The 14,456-nt window shown below is 39.0% G+C and overlaps 1 long non-coding RNA gene across 1 annotated transcript in view; it reads left to right on the plus strand.

The window, feature by feature from the left end:
* Positions 1 to 14,456, plus strand: part of LOC139440532 (uncharacterized) — a 126,978-nt gene that overhangs the window by 80,622 nt on the left and 31,900 nt on the right. The window contains exon 5 of the long non-coding RNA XR_011650784.1: positions 9,915 to 9,971. This is a non-coding gene — a long non-coding RNA (uncharacterized lncRNA). The remainder of the gene's footprint in view (positions 1 to 9,914; positions 9,972 to 14,456) is intronic.

Consider the following 14,456-nt stretch of genomic DNA (forward strand, 5'->3'; position numbering starts at 1 on the left):
AGAGAGGGGAAGGAAGGGAGAAAGAAAGGGAGAGATATCAATGTGTGGTTGCTTCTCACGTGGCCCCCACTGGGGACCTGTGTTTTCCCATATGGTTGGTTCCTTTTTCATTTTGGTGATGTTTTATTTAGCTGTGCAAAAGTTTTTAAATTTGATGTAGTGCCATTTGCTTATTCTTTCCTCTATGTCCCTTGCTGTAGGTGATGTATCAGTGAAAATATTGTTGGTTGGAAAATCTGAAATTTTTCTGCCAATGTTCTGCTCTAGGAAATATATAGTGTCACGACTTACATTTAAGTCTTTTATTGTCTTGAGTTTATTTTAGTGTATGGTGTAAGTTGGTGGTTGAGTTTCTTTTTTTTGCATGTAGCTGTCCAGATCTCCCAACTCCATTTGTTGAAGAAGCTAGTTTTACTCCATTTTATGCTTCTGCCCCCTTTGTCGAATATTAATTGACCATAGAGACATGGGTTTATTTCTGGGCTCTCTATTCTGTTCCATTAGTCTATGTGTCTGTTCTTATGCCAGTACCAGGCTGTTTTCATTACAGTGGCCTTGTGGTATAGTTTGATATCGGGTATTGTGATCCCTCCTGCTTTGTTCTTTCTCAAGATTGCTGAGGCTATTTGGGGTCATTTATGGTTCCATATAAATTTTTGAAGTATTTGTTCTATATCTGTGAAATATGTTATTGGTATTTTAGTAGGGATTGCATTGAATGTATAAATTGCATTATAAATGTATGGACATTTTGATGATGTTAATTCTTCCAAACCATGAATGTGGTGTATGCTTCCATTTATTTATATCTTCCTTAACTTCTTTCTTCAGTGTTGTGTAGTTTTCTGAGTACAGGTCTTTTACCTGCTTGGTTAGGTTTATTCCTAGGTACTTTATTTTTCTTGTTACTATAGCAAATGGGATTTTTTCCCTAAGTTCTGTTTCTGATATTTCATTGTTGGTGTACAAAAATGCCTTCCATCTTTCAATATTGACTTTGTATTCTGCTGTTTTGCCAATGTTTTCATCCTTTTCTTAGAAACTTCACTGTTTCTGCTTAGAAGCTCCAATTCCTAAATTTTTAAGACCATGGTTCCCAATCTGATAGTCGATGTCCTTCATAATCTTGCCTAGGCACCATTTTACTTATTTGTTCTTGAGTGTCAACCATTGGGGCCAGGACAGCTAGGTCAGGACATCGCTGGGATCAGTAGCAGAGTTTTAACTGAAAGAGCCAAAACCATGACATGTGATTAAGTTACAGTTATACCCCACTTTCCAAAAGTTTGTGTTATGCCACTTGGCTTTCATGAAAGACCTACATTAGTAGAGTAAAGACATTTTTTGTGAAAGTGAAAATCCTTGTTGGATTTTTTTTTCAGTTTACAAAATGGGTACTAATGTATACAGTTCCAGGATGTAAAATGGAGAGACTATTTGAAGTCTATGTATCAAAGACTTAAGAGAGATAGGAGAAGAAGGAGTACATCAGGCTGGGAAATTCAGACCTTAGTCTTTGAACTGAGGGTAAGATTAAAATTACTGGCTACGCATTTCATGTACTGTCTACTACTGACTGGTAGTACTAGGTATAGCTTGTGAAAGGAGCCACACTGAGCAGGTCACTACTCCTTTACATCACCTCCATGCCCAATGCACATTCCCTGCCCTGTACTGGGCAGTGTGGAGGGTGTGCTCCTTTGGACTGTAGCCCTACTCTGGCCTAGCTACTCAGCAGACTTTAATAGTACTATAAGGAACCCAAGATTTTTTTTGTATAAACAATTCTGGTTCCCAGTGCCCAACTTTTCACCTGGTGGGGGAATTTAAAGGGGGTGAGGAACAAATACCAATTGCTGGGGTGTGGCAAACCAGAGAGACCCGAGCAAACATCTTGAACATGGTACAGCATAGAGTAGGTGGTTAATAATAGTTGAATAAGGTGTAAGGTGCATGGAGAGAACTGGCATTATCTGCAGACAGATTTTATGGAGGAGGTTGGGAAGATAATGAGTTCAAGTTTTAATAGGTTGAGTTTGAGCTGCCTGTTGGATGTGCTCACCAAGCAGCTGGATATATCTTGCTTTGACATTTCCAAGATGAGTGCAGATTTAGAAGCCTAGCTGGAAGTAAGTCATCAGAACATAGTGATACTTGAAATCCAAGGAATGGATAATATCCTCGAGAGAGAGTGGATAAAGGCTAAGAGAAAACAATTAGGAGAAGTGCCATGGTAGCTGAACTGAGAAAGAGTTTCAGTAAGGAGGAAAGGGATCAACAGGACCAAATGCTACAGGGAAACCAAGACAGATATGGCTAAAATTATATGTATTGGATATGGCCATATGGAGGTCTGTGGTGTCCTGTTCAAAGCTGTTTTGGTAGAGTGATGAGATCAGTTCATGTTGTTCTGAGAAGAGCAAGTAGAGAGAGAAAATCTGGAGTACTCATTTGAGGTGTTTTGCTGAGAAGGAAAGGAAAGAAAAGAAAGCTAAAAGCCTGTTCAAAGTAAAGCAAGGGTATTTTAAGGAAAGGAAAGACCTTAGCAGGCATATATGTAGAGGGGAAGGGATTACTAGAGTGTGAGAACTTGAAAGTCAAATCAGAGGTGAGAAGGATTAAGATTGAGAGCATAGGTGGAGGGGTAGACAGTAGCCCTAAACAACAGGAGCCACATCCCTTCCTCTGACCAAAATAAAGAGTGGATTACAGTTTCAGGAAAGTTTTCCAGGGCATTCAAACTTTCTATCAGCCACATTCTATTGGTTCAGATCCTGTTGGTCATATTATTTCAGGAGCCTTCGGCTATTGCTTCTGTCCCATCCCCTTCTCTGAGTGGGCTCTGATGGATTTACACAGCGCCACCTGTCAGCTTCTCACTGCATGCCCTGGTGCTTTCTTAGGGACATTGAGATGAGTCAAGTGGGACCAGCTGGGACGCCCACACACTGTGTAGCTTGAAAATGCTGAGGAGTCAACACAGCACAGCTTTGCAAACCTTTGCATCGATGAAATACTAGTGTTAGCCATTAAATTCTCTTTCCCTTCTTGTCAGCTGATTTGAAATGCAAGTCATATATTTACGATCTCTCTGAAAATGGTCCCTGGAGTTCAAGCTTTATACCAACACACCTTCCTATTGACTATCTCATTCCTTCATTTTCCCCCTCTTCCTCCCTCCTGCTTTTGTGGGATTGTACTCTCTAATAATTAATTAGGCTAAACCGTATTGTTTCTGTATGTCAAAATGGTTGAATTTCAATACTTTCATGTGGTTCAACCAAATAGCACGTTGACTACCTTCTGGGGAACTCAGACTAAGAAACACTTAATGGTCTTAGTGAAATAGGAGGTATAGGCATCTGCTTAACATGAGCTCTTATTACTACCTATCACTTACTGAGCACCTGCTGGCACTGTGTTAATTGTTTTACATAGATAATCTTATTTAACAGATAACGTAACTAATAGTATTCACATTTTACTCTGAGGAAACAGAGGCAAAAGAAGATAAATAACTTGCTCAAGACAATATACAGCTGGTATGTGGTAGAACGAGATTTCAAACCCAGATCTGTCTGGTTTCCAAGCCTGCAATCTTTTTACAGCACTGTGTTATCTTGCCTAAGATAAATATGATTGGGATTTAAACAAAGACCATTGAAGAGGATAGACTAGGGGAAATAAAGGCCTAGGTAAGATTTAAAATCACTAGTTTACAGTGGCTCCAGTGCATTTAGTGGTACCTTTTTCTCCAGCTATGTTCAGCAATTTGGCTGCAGGATCAGAGAAGTCTGGTAATGGAATTGATTCAGGAGTGGGTTATGGCTTTGACAGTCAAACAGGAACAATGGAAAGAAAAGGGGGCAAGGGTATTGAGGATGCCAGCAAGAGAGAGCATGGTGGTTGAGCACGGTGTCCAGACTGAGTTGGGAAGGTGAGGCCAGGTGGGGGCCAACTAACTGGGAGAAAATGGAGGGGTTCTAAGGTCAAAGACCAGATTCATAGGGGAGTGAAAAACTGGAAAGTCTATAGCATAGAAGTTGTGGTCAGAATGGGATATGTGTTTGAAGTTATGAAAGGTATGAAGTTATGTTTCATGAAGTTATGAAACACATGCCAAAGGAATGTGTTGTTGAAATGGGATGGAGGTGAAAGTCATTGGAATTGAGCAACTCACGGCACTGTGAGGCCATGGAGATATACTGATCATCCTTATGGATTTGGAAATCATCCAGAATGATGGTGAGGCTAGAAGAGAACTGTGAACCAGATGCTGGAAACCTTCATAAACATGGCTGAGCCAGGGGTGCATATATGACAGGAGCAAGGAGAGTTGGGTGGGGTATATGGTTAGTGTGATTTTCAAATAAGAAGAGATTTTTCCTTTTTATTTGCATGAGTATGAAAGATTAGTAGTCTAGAGTAGACGTCAGGAAACTACTCATGGTTCAAATCTGGTCTCACTGACTGTTTTTGTAAATAAATTTTATTGGAACACACCCATGCCCATACATTTGCATATTATCTATGGCTGCTTTCAAGCTACAACAGTAGAATCAGGTAGTTGCAATAGAGCCAGTTTGCATCCATAAAGCTTAAGGTATTTACTTTCTGGTGCATTAAAGACAAAGTTTTTTGACTCCTGGTTTAGAAAACACAGTCAGGGAGTACAGAGAATGGTGATACAGCTCTCCCTAACCCTCACCCCAGCCCAGGATGCGGGTTGGGGAAGAAAGAGCAGCCTTGAGATGGCTGTATGGGACATGGTGTTAAAGGCTACAGAGCCAGCTTTCAATTAGCAGCAGGAGGTGGAGTGAGTATTCATGGAAGAAGAGGAGACATAGGAGTGGACTTTGTTCACCACAGACTAAAAGTTCTGGACTGTGCAGTGCAAATGTTGGGAGAGAGGGAAGTAGCAAGACATTGGATAGAGAAGGGAGGAAGAGAGGAATGGCATCGAAAAATTGTTGCATTGTTGATGTCCAGCCAGAGCCAGCAATTTGGGTGGTACCCAAGTATCATAGGCATAAAAAGGTAAGGAGGAATTTAACCAAGGTTCTCATTTGATTCAGGCTGAGCTACTTCCAGATTGCCAAATTCTAAAGGCAAGATGCCCATAACAAGAGTGGCTTCCAGGGTAGCCCTAGGCCTCTCTAATTTTGTTGTTTTGGCATTCTGAGAAAAATGTCATCTGATAATTTTTGAATCTAGAATTCAACCCAATCCTATTTCCCCCCATTGGAATATTCATGGGTTTTACTTTCTGTCTGTGGAAACACAAATATTATAAATTTATTCTTTGTGACCTATTTGAAGTATGTATATGCTAATAATTCTGGTTTGAAGGTAGTACATTATTAAAATATGTCTAGCAGGCATTCTTGGGCAGAGTCATCTCCTTTCTTTTCTATCTTGAATAATATTCACAACCATAAGTTCCATCAGGACATGGACCAATGTTTGGCATTTTCATTACTGTGTTCCCAGAGCCTAGGAGTCATAAAAGCTCAATACATTTTTGTTGGATGAATGAATAAGAAATGTTTTTAATATGACTTTGGTGTTAGTGTTGGAAGTCCTAAAAAACACTACTTCAAGTTTTCCATGAGAACTAGTGCTTAAAAAACATATCCTATAGATTGTACCAACTTCAAAAAAGCACAAGTCCAAATTTTTTAGAAATAAAAACTTCAGGAAAAATTCTGATTTGAGTTATATTAACACTGGTGGATTTTTAGAAATGTGTCATTTTCAACATGATTTTAAATAAATGATGTTGGAAAGGCCTTAAAAGTGGGAGGGAGGTTAGGAGAAGGCGCAAGATAAATGGTGAAGGGACACAAAATCTAGGCTTTCAGTGTCGTAGTCCATTTGGGCTGCTACAGCAAAAATACCATAGACTATCTTAAAGAACAGACATTTATTTCTCAGTTGTAGAGGCAGGGAAGTCTAAGATCAAGGTGCTAGCAGATTCAGTGTCTGCTGAGGACCCACTTCCTTATTTACAGAGGCTGTCTTCTTGCTGGGTCTTTACATGGTGGAAAGGACAAGGGAGTTCTCTGGGGCCTCTTTTGTAAGGACATGAATCCTATCCATGAGTCCCACCTTATGATCTAAGTACCCCCTGAAGGCCTTACCTCTCAATATTGTCATATTAGGTTTAGGATTCAATGTATGGATTTTAGAGGGGCACAGATATTCAGTCTGTAGTACTCTGTCACAATTCTTTATACTCAGAATCACAAACAGAATTATTGCCAGTGTAGGGAAGGAACATAAGAAGAAAGCCAAAGAATTACAAATCTGTGATGGCCGTGAGAGGAAATTTGTCTTGCCTTTGCCTATTTTGAGGGAGAAAATGTAGCCCTGACTGGTGTGGCTCAGTGGGTTGGCATTGTCCTGCAAAGGTCAGCAGTTTGATTCCCAGTTAGGGCAGCTGCCTGGGTTATGGATACGGTCCCCAGTTTGGGCATGTTCGAAAGGTAACCAATCGATGTTTTCCTTACACATCAATGTTTCCCTCCCTTTCTCTCTCCCTTCCCCCTCTCTAAAAAAAGTAGACAAGACAATGACTTCAAATTATTTATTTTGAAAAAGACTGTATCAAATTTGAGCTAGAGAGAGAGGCAGCATGGCATGGTAGGTATAGAGTCTGGACTAATGAACTTCAAGTCCCGCCTCTACTACTATTACCTGTATGGCTTTGAGAAATTTATGTAACTTCTCTAGGGCTCAATTTGTTCATATGTAAAATGGAATTGATAATCTTACCCACCTTATAGGGTTGTGTAAATATTATTATTATTTTTTCTTTTCTTTCTTTTATTGTTGTTCAGTTACAGTTATCCCCATTCTCCCCCATTAGTCTCCCCTGCCCTGCCCACCACCTACTTTCCACATTCAGTCCTTTCCATTGCCATTGTCCTTGCCCATGGGTCCTTTGTACATATTCCTTGACTTGCCCCTTCCCCTTCTTTCCCTTGTTATCCCACACCCTCCTCCCCTCTGTTCAATGTCAGTTTGTTCTTAATTTCCATGTCTCTGGTTCTATTTTGCTTGCTTGTTTGTTTTGTTGATTAGGTTGCACTTATAGGCGAGATCATATGGTATTTGTCTTTCACCAACTGGCTTATTTCACTTCGCATAATGCTCTCCAGTTCCATCCATGCTCTTGTGAAGGGCAGGAGTTCCTTCTTTCTTTCTGCTGCATAGTATTCCATTGTGTAAATGCACCACAGTTTCTTGATCCATTCATTTACTGATGTGCACTTAGGTTGTTTCCAGCACTTGGCTATTGTAAGTAGCACTGCTATGAACACTGGAGTGCACAGGTTCTTTTGAATTGGTGTTTCAGAATTTTTAGGGTATAATCCCACCAGTGGAATTGCTGGGTCAAAAGGTACTTCTATTTTTAGTTTTTTGAGGAAATACCACACTGTCTTCCACCGTGGCTGCACCAGTCTGCATTCCCACCAACAGTGCACTAGGGTTCCCTTTTCTCCACAACCTTGTCAGCACTTGTTGTTTGTTGATTTGTTTATGATGGCCATTCTCACTGGTGTGAAGTGGTATCTCATTAATTTGCATCTCTCTGATAGCTAGTGATGCTAAGCATCCTTTCATATATATCTGGGATCTCTGCGTGTCCTCCTTGGAGAAGTGTGTGTTCAGGTCCTTTGCCCATTTTCTAGTTGGATTGTTTGTCTTCTTGGTGTGGAGTTGTGTGAGTTCTTCATATATTTTGGAGATCAAACCCTTGCCTGAGGTATCATTTGCAAATATATTTTCCCATACAGTTGGTTACCTTTTCATCTTGCTTATGTTTTCTTTAGCTGTGCAGAAGCTTTTTAATTTGATGTAGTGCCATTTGTTTATTCTTTCCTTTATGTCCCTTGCTCTAGGGGACATATCAGTGAAAATATTGCTGTATAGAATATCTGAAATTTTCCTGCTTATGTTCTTCTCTAGGACATTTATGGTGTCACAACTTATTAGTCTTTTATCCATCTTGAGTTTATTTTTGTGTATGGGGTAAGTTGGTGGTTGAGTTTCTTTCTTTCTTTTTTTTTTTTTGCATGTAGCTGTCCAGATCTCCCAACTCCATTTGTTGAAAATTTATTTTTACTCCATTTTATGCTTCTGCCCCCTTTGTCGAATATTAATTGACCATAGAGACATGGGTTTATTTCTGGGCTCTCTATTCTGTTCCATTAGTCTATGTGCCTGTTCTAATGCCAGTACCAGACTATTTTGATTACAGTGGCCTTGTGGTATAGTTTGATATCAGGTATTGTGATCCTTCCTGCTTTGTTCTTCTTTCTCAAGATTGCTGAGGCTATTTGGGGTCATTTATGGTTCCATATGAATTTTTGAAATGTTTGTTCTATATCTGTGAAATATGTTATTGGTATTTTAGTAGGGATTGCATTGAATGTATAAATTGCATTATAAATGTATGGACATTTTGATGATGTTAATTCTTCCAAACCGTTAATGTGGTGTATGCTTCCATTTATTTGTATCTTCCTTAACTTCTTTCTTCAGTGTTGTATAGTTTTCTGAGTACAGGTCTTTTACTTGCTTGGTTAGGTTTATTCCTAGGTACTTTATCTTCTTGTTGCTATATCAAATGGGATTTTTCCCCTGATTTCTTTTTTTGATGTTTCATTATTGGTATACAAAAATGTCTTTGATTTCTGAATATTGACCTTGTATTCCGCTGTTTTGCCAAATTCATGTATTAGGTGGAGCAGTTTTTTGGTGGACTCTATAGTTTTTTCTATGTATACTATCATGCCATCTGCAAACAATGACACTTTTACTTCCTCCTTTGCAATTTGGATGCCTCTTATTTCTTTTTCTTGTCTGATCACTTTTGCTAGAACTTTCAATACTATGTTGAATAGAAGTGGTGAAAGTGGACAACCTTGTCTTGTTCCTGATCTTAGTGGGAAAGGTTTTAGTTTTTGCCCATTGAGTATGATGTTGGCTATAGGTTTCCTGTATATGACCTTTATTATGTTGAGGAATCCTCCCTCTACTCCCTCTTCTCTGAGACTTTTTATCATAAATGGGTGGTGTTCCTTATCAAATGGTTTTTCTGCATCTATTGATATGATCATATCATTTTGGTCTTTCTTTTTCTTTTGTGATGTATTATGTTTATTGATTTGTGGATATTGTACCATCCTTGCACCCCTGGGATGAATCCCACTTGATTATGGTATATGATCTTAATGTATTGCTGGATGTGGTTTGCCAATATTTTGTTGAGGATTTTAGTGTCTATGGTCATTAGTGATATTGGCCTGTATTTTCCTTTCTTTGTTGTGTCTTTATCTGGTTTTTTGGGTAGGGATTAGCTCTTCCTTAAATGTTTTGTAAAATTCTCCTGTGAAACCATCCAGTCTAGGGCTTTTGTGTGGCAGGAATTTTTTGATTAGTGCTTTAATTTTACTAGCTGTTATTGGTCTGTTCAGGCTTTTAGCTTCTTCTTCATTCAATTTTGAGAGATTATATTTTTCTAGAAATTTGTCCATTTCACCCTGGTTTTCAAATTTCTTGGCGTACAGTTCTTCGTAGTAATTTCTTACAATCCTTTGTATTCTGTGGTGTCAGTTGTAATCTCTCCTCTTTCATTTCTGATTTTTTTTTTATCTAGGTCGTCTCTTTTTTTCTTGATGAGTCTGATTAAAGGCTTATCAATTTTGTTTATCTTTTCAGAGAACCAGCTCCTAGACTTAATGATCCTTTGAATTATACTTTTAGTCTCTGTGTCATTTAATTCTTCTGTGATCTTGAGAATTTTCTTCTTTCTACTTGTACTGGGTTTAGTTTATTGTTGTTCCTCCAGTTCTTGTAGATGTAGGGTTAGGTTGTTTATTTGAAATGTTTCTGTTTTTCTTTTTTAGGGAGGCCTGTATCTCTATGAACTTCCTTCTCAGGACTGCTTTCGCTGTGTCCCTTGTGTAAGTATTAAATTAGTATATGTATATCACATAATCTGGTGAATAATAAGTACTCAATAGTTGTTAGCTCTAAGTATCATTGTGTTTGGAATCAAGTACAAAAGGGTCTAGTTTTTGTTTTACTGATTTAAGGGTAGCTTCTTATCCAGTCCAAAAACCCAGTCTAATAAGCAAGGGAAAGCTTTTGCTTCATCTTAACTCGGCTTTGGCCATTTTTTCACTTTGAGCATATTATAGAAGAGTATTTACAGTCTGTTAGATTACATGGTGTGCATTTTTGGTCCACTTTCTTTATGAGTTTCTAGGAGGACAATTCTCAAAATTGTGTAGGTGGAGTGAGAGAGAGAAGACAGAAAATTGGTTTCAAAGTATAGTTAGGGGCATTATCTTTTGTGTACTTTAAAACATTACCATAAGGTGGAGCTCTTTCCTTATTCTAGAATCACAGGCAGTTTGAAATTTAACTTTTTTAGACTTGAGTAGATGGAAAGAGTGTTAAAAAAAAAAAAGCAACTTAAAATTGATTGCTGTCTTGTTATACTAAAGGTAGTCCTGTTTTCCAAAAGAATAAAGTTTTGAAAAACTTGAACTTTAAATATTTTGTGATAGACAAACAATTGCTTCTAAACATCAAAACATCTATTTGACCTGTTTAGATTCAAATTAGAAACATGAGAAATCCTTTAAAATATCATGTTATCTAAAATAAGTTGAGCAATAAACCACTTTACAAATGAATATCTATTGTGTTTATATGTTTGGGAGGGGGTAGGTGTGTATATTCAAAGAGTGTTAAAGGACCTCAAATTGCTGTCTAAATGTTCTTGCTCTCAGGAGGTTTGAGGAGATCCAAGTCAGTTGTTTGAAGTCATTCCTTAACATATCGTATGTATCTGCCCCAGGGGCCCAACATGAGTGTAGGCCTTAAATGCTGGTGAGGATGATGGACCCACCTATATACCTTGTGGCCAGCATGCAATGAGAGAGAGTATTTTTAGTATTCTCATCTAGTTCTCGACCAAAGTACCAGATCTCTCTGTGCCTAGTGGACCAAATCTAATTGCAGGGAGTACCAGAGGCTGCACAACTTGGATGGCAGAGATGGGTTGCCTTAGGGCTTGATCAGGAAATTCTTACCTGAGGCTGAAAAGGGTATCATCTGAGTGGTAGGATCATGGGTAATTTATTTTATCTTTTACCATTCTGCATTGGGTCCCTTTAAAAAAGTTACAGTGAGCATATACTTCTTTTGTATTCAAAATTAAATAACTCCATTTCAATTTTGTAAGAACAAACAAACAAAATCAGCAAAGTTGAAAACTGGATGAGATCCAAACCTTAGTTTTGGAAGGGAGTCCAAAGTATCACCAAAACCAAAGGGAGTAAATATGGTTGTTGACATGGGTGTGGAGCCAAGAGTCCAGGTTCTGGGTGATGAAAGCAAACATAAATGGCTGATTGGAGAACAGTGGGGATAGTGGTGGTGGGTAATCCTGAGCAAGTGCTTACGGAGAAAGGAAACCACTCCCTGAAGGTTACCAAGGCCAATACTTCCCAGGGTTACCTGATTACCTGACAAGTTCTGTGGTATACTTGAGGTGGAAGGCAAGCTCCCTGACTCTGCCTCTCCTGAGTTGTGCTTGTAAGGCCAGTATCCAAGTTCTTTGTCGGGGGTTGTTGGGATGGGGAGTAGCAGATAGGGTCCTGATGGGCCAGATGCAGGCTACTTCCTTTTCCTGGAGTACTGGGTCATTCCTAACAGGTGACACTCCAGGGTTATATTGGGTTGGCCAAAAAGTCCATTTAGTTTTTTTCCATAAAAGATACATTTTTCATTTTCACCTATAACTTTATTGATTTGGATATTTTGAGTATGTAGGCTATCTCCCACATGGTATAGCATTGATTATTCTCAATTAATGTCTTGATTTGATCACTATGAACTTCAGTTGGTCTACCCGACTGTGGAGCATTGTCCAGCAAGAAATCTCCAGCACGAAACTTCACAAACCACTTTTTTTAAAAAAAAAATTATTGTTATTCAATTACAGTTGTCTGCATTTTCTCCCCATCCCTCCACCCCACCCCAGCCAAACCCTCCCCCCTACCCTCCCCCTTGATTTTGTCCATGTGTCCATTATAGTAGTTCCTGTAAACCCCTCTCCCCACTATCCCCTCTCCACTCCCCTCTGGCTATTGTTAGATTGTTCTTAACTTCAATGTCTCTGGTTATATTTTGTTTGCTTTTTTCTTTTGTTGATTATGTTCCAGTTAAAGGTGAGATCATATGGTATTTGTCCCTCACCGCCCAGCTTATTTCACTTAGCATAATGCTGTCCAGTTCCATCCATGCCATTGAAAAGGGTATAAGCTCCTTCATTCTCTCTGCTGCGTAGAATTCCATTGTGTAAATGTACCATAATTTTTTGATCCATTCATTTGCTGATGGGCACTTAAGTTGCTTCCAGTACTTGGCTATTGTAAATTGTGCTGCTATGAACCTTGGGGTGCATAGATTCTTTTGGATTGGTGTTTCAGGGTTCTTAGGGTATAATCCCAGCAGCAGAATTGCTGGGTCAAAGGGCAGTTCCATTTTTAGTTTTCTGAAGAAATTCCATACTGTTTTCCACAGTGGCCTCATCCATCTGCATTCCCACCAACAATGTACTAGGGTTCCCTTTTCTCCGCATCCTCTCCAACATTTGTTTGTGGATTTGTTTATGTTGGTCACTCTGACTGGTGTGAGATGGTACCTCATTGTAGTTTTAATTTGCATCTCTCTGATGGCTAGTGATGCTGAGCATCTTTTCATATGTCTCTGGGCCCTCTGTATGTCTTCCTTGGAGAAGTGTCTGTTCAAGTCCTTTGCCCATTTTTTAATTGGGTTGTCACGAGTCACTTTTGACACGTTCGATTAGTCACAGCACCTTCTTTATACACTGTGCAAATCTTTTTTTTCAGTTCAGTTGTGTTTTTACCTTTCTTTTTTTTAAATTAATTAATTTATTTTTATTCAGTTACAATTGTCTGCATTTTCTCCCCTTCCCTCCACCCATTTGAAATAATAAAGCATAATATGCTGAAAATGTTGCTTATTTTATTTCATCTTAAATATTAAAATGATTACACAAAATTCACCAATTTTGGTACATTTTTTAATGCAAGCTATCACAATCCAATCAAACAAAATTGTTTTGAATGAAGTTAAAGACAACTAAACGCTGCTAGAGCCATCTTAATGGAAAAAAAGCAAACAAACTTTTTGGCCAACTCAGTAGTTTTATCGGCAACATCCCCACATTCTCCATGTCCTGGCATGCAATGATGTTATACCCATGATATGTAACACCTGGGAATGCTACAGAGTACTCCAGAGGAGCTCTCTGGCTGGTGGAGAGGAATCACTTTGGTTAAAGAAAACCTGAGAATATTCATCTGCTCAGTCCTCCCTGCTCCCACACCCCTGGCCAGTTGTCAGTCCTTGTCTCTGAACCAGAAAACCTGTAGGAGAAAACCTGGAAGTTTGCTGGAATCCCCTTAATTTGAGGAACATCAATTAGGGAGTAGAGAAGCAGAGTCAGATAGATACATTCATAATTGTTCCAGCAACTTTGCTTTGGCTTTAGTCAGTTTTGCATTGAGTAAAGCTACTTGGTCCCATCACTGCATTTTTCCTCACACCGCTTTAGTCTCAGAAGTAAACAAAAAAAAAAAATCGGGCCTTTTGCATAGTCCCCAGGTGCTTGATGGAAAGCACTGGAAGCCTGCCTAATCTGACTAAATTCTCCCCTTTGTGAGTGTGTGTTTGTGTGTGTTAGAGAAAAAGAGAAGGGGTGGGGGGGGGAGAGAGAGAGAGAGAATGAGAATGAGCAAAAAGTCAGAGGAGCCAGCAGAATTGATATCTGTCCAGAAAGCCAAGGTTCAAATAAAAATTTTGAATGAGGCACCATGATTTATGGGAGTAGTGGCAGCTCTTAAAGCCAGAGTATGAATTTAGGAATCTAAAGTTAAGGAAAGAAAAGAAGAAATTAGTGAAAAACAGTTTAGATAACCAGGAATCTAAAGGACAGATATGAAGAATATATTTTTTAAAGATTTTATTGATTTATTTTCAGTGAGAGGGGAAAGGAGGGAGAAAGAGAGGGAGAGAAACAGCAATGTGTGGTTGCCTCTTGTGTGCCCCCTAGTGGGGACCTTGCCTACAACCCAGGCATGTGCCCTGACTGGGAATCGAACTGGTGATGCTTTGGTTTGCAGGCCAGCACTCAATCCACTGAGCCACACCAGCCAGGACTCAATAAGTAATATTTTAAAAATCTGTCCTTTGTGTTAGATATGATTTGCTCAGCACGTATACTTTTTACTTAGGAGGATCTTTCTATAGTTGTGTTTTATTAGGCAATTACTTTACTTGTTTGTTTCCATAACTCTACATAAATTTTATAAGAAGTGGAGCTTTAGCAGATAAACAAATTGATAATGATC

This window comes from Desmodus rotundus, chromosome X (assembly GCF_022682495.2).
Source record: "Desmodus rotundus isolate HL8 chromosome X, HLdesRot8A.1, whole genome shotgun sequence".
In the NCBI taxonomy this organism is placed as follows: domain Eukaryota; kingdom Metazoa; phylum Chordata; class Mammalia; order Chiroptera; family Phyllostomidae; genus Desmodus; species Desmodus rotundus.